Source organism: Hylobates moloch, unplaced genomic scaffold (genome assembly GCF_009828535.3).
Source record: "Hylobates moloch isolate HMO894 unplaced genomic scaffold, HMol_V3 SCAFFOLD_1, whole genome shotgun sequence".
NCBI lineage: Eukaryota > Metazoa > Chordata > Mammalia > Primates > Hylobatidae > Hylobates > Hylobates moloch.
The window spans coordinates 7,472,558-7,475,425 of record NW_026652276.1 but is presented as its reverse complement, the minus strand read 5'-3'; the positions used below and the strand labels follow the sequence as shown (position 1 = coordinate 7,475,425).

Here is a 2,868-nt window from a genome sequence, read left to right as displayed (position 1 = left end):
GCAGCCTCAACCCAGGCACAGTAGGCATTGGCAAAGAGCAGCCGACCCCCGGGACCCCCTGCAGCAACAGCAGCTTCCAGGCTCTGCCCCAGTGACAGCTGACAGCACCGGTCCCGGGAGGAAGGCAGGGAGACGGCCGGTGTAGGTGACGCCGAGCCTACGTTGTTCTCCACCACTGCTGAGACAACCCTCTTGAAATAGTGGCTGATCCGCACGCTCCTGCTCCTGACTCACCGCTGCTCGCTCTTGCCGAGGTACAAGTCGGCCAGGAAGCCGCACAGCAGCCATGGCTTTTAAGGATACCAGAAAAACACCCGTGGAGCCGGAGGTGGCAATTCACCCAATCTGAATCACTCTAATAAGCTGCAATGTAAAATCCCTGGAAAAGGTGTGTGCTGACTTGATTCAAGGAGCAAAGGAAAAGAATCTCAAAGTGAAAGGACCAGTTGGAATGCCTACCAAGACTTTGAGAATCACTACAAGAAAAACTCCTTGTGGTGAAGGTTCTAAGACATGGGATGGTTTCCAGATGAGGATCCACAAGCGACTCATTGACTTGCACAGTCCTTCTGAGATTGTTAGGCAGATGACTTCCATCAGTAATGAGCCAGGAGTTGAGGTGGAAGTCAACATTACAGTTGCTTAAGTCAACTAGTTTAATAAATTGATTATCGGTTGTTAAAAAAAAGAAAAAGAAAGTGAACAGAAATAGTTAGACTTCCACAATGAGCAAATGGAGTTCCCAGAATAGCAGGTGTAGGCAGAACCCTAGGACCACTGTGTGTGACCATTCAACTATTATCTTGACCCTGTGGTTTCCCCACAGTCATGTGGCCCAAAAAACATGGATCATACCAAAATCACCAGTTAGTCATGTTTCTAAGAAAGAATCTCTCCATCAGATTAATTGCAGCCTGTTCATAAGGCTGAGATGGTGCCTATTCACAATCAGAAATTAAGGTTCATTGAATAGGTCCAGTGCTTCTTGGCCCTTCACCCAAGCCCAGAAATTAAGTGTGAATGTTATTTAGTCATCACGCATTGATGAGTAACAATTTCTTTTTTTTTTTTTTTTTTGAGACGGAGTCTCGCTCTGTCGCCCAGGCTGGAGTGCAGTGGCACGATCTTGGCTCACTGCAACCTCTGCCTCCCAGGTTCAAGCAATTCTCCTGCCTCAGCCTCCTGTGTAGCTGGGACTACAGGTGCCGGCCACCACGCATGGCTAATTTTTGTATTTTTAGTAGAGACGGGATTTCACCATGCTGGTCAGGCTGGTCTCGAACTCCTGACCTCAGGTGATCCGCCTGCCTCAGCCTCTCAAAGTGTTGGGATTACAAGCGTGAGCCACCGTGCCCGGCTAAACAATATTTTTTTATATTAAATCTTAGACAAGTTTTTCATTTTGAGTGTGTGTGTGTGTGTGTGTGTGTGTGTTGCTGTTGTTTTGTTATTTCATTTTACCCTGCAGGTTTGTGGCAGAATCAGCTCAGAGGTCAGGATTCAGGAGAAGGCCCGAATCACTCAGTCAGGTCCGTAGGCTAAGTGGACAACAGTACCAGGTGTCCTGTCCTCCCTGAGCAACTTGATAACACCTTCTTTTTTTTGAGATAGAGTCTCACTCTGCCACCCAGGCTGGAATGCAGTCTTGGCTCACTACAGCCTCTACCCCCGGGTCCCAGTGATTCTCATGCCTCAGCCTCCTGAGTAGCTGGGACCATACGCACGTGCCACCATGCCAAGCTAATTTTTGTATTTTTAGTAGAGATGGGGTTTTGCCATGTTGGCCAGACTGGTCTTGAACTCCTGGCCTCAAGTAATCCACCCACCTCAGCCTCCCAAAGTGCTGGGATTATAGGCATGAGCCACCGCACCCAGCCTGATAACACCTTCATTTCTGAAAGACTCAAGACACAGCCTGTTGACCAGCCAGCTTGACATTCTAGACCCTGTGACAGGCTTTTTGCCTGTTTGAGTAGCGTAAATAAATTAACCCGGGGTTTAATCAGTCAGTCTCTGAGACTTTTTTGTACTTTCCCAACACTGTGCCTTTCGTTATACTGCAGCCTCTTCTGGGAGAGTTTGTAGCCTCTGCGTCTGCGTATCAAGGCCACACCCTCTGGTTCTGACATGGAGATCCTCCATGGAGATTCGAGAGCCTCCTAGGTCAGCACTGCGGGAGGGAGAGAGGTTCAGGGAAGGGGCGGAGAGAAGCACAGGGGAGGGGCAGAAGGGAGGAGCCGGTTGTGATGCAGTCTCAGGGAAGAAGATGGGGAGTCCTGAAGATGAAATGACCTCCAGAATGTTCCATAGTAAGGGTGCGGAGCACAGAATCGAAGAGAAAAATCTCAGAGACAGAAAAAATACTGCAAGAAGAAATAGGAGCTGCTCCAGCAAAATGACCTGACCTCGGCTTTGGGCAGTGAACTTTGAAGGAAACACCCTCCTCTTGTCCTGTGCAATCACAGGACGCCTCAATCTGCCCCTCCTGTGTCCCCAGATTCATTGAATAGTTCCAGTGCTTCTCGGCCCTTCACCCAAGCCGAGGGCCCCTGGGTATCCTTTGCCTCTTTCCCTCCCTCCCCACATTCAATGCATCAGTCAGTCTTATTAGCTTTAATTCCAAATAACTTCTAATTTAAAAAGGTTGAGTGCCCACTACTTCACTTACCCTTATTTCATCTTGAGTCATGTGGTGAAATGGGCATTAGGGTTCCCAGTTTCCACGATGCAGTTTGTAGGGCTCCGCTGGGTTTGGGGACTGTCCCAAGCTCCTAGGAGAGTCACTGACAGAGCCAGTGTGTGGCCTGGGGTCTTTGACACCACCTTGATGTACTTCTTCCAGTCCGCAGCTCAGTTTTCACCTTCAAT

At 49.0% G+C, this 2,868-nt stretch overlaps 1 pseudogene; it reads left to right on the top strand.

The window, feature by feature from the left end:
* The first annotated feature begins 286 nt into the window (after positions 1-286).
* On the top strand, positions 287-646 carry LOC116809430 (small ribosomal subunit protein uS10-like; annotated as a pseudogene).
* Positions 647-2,868: the final 2,222 nt, after the last annotated feature.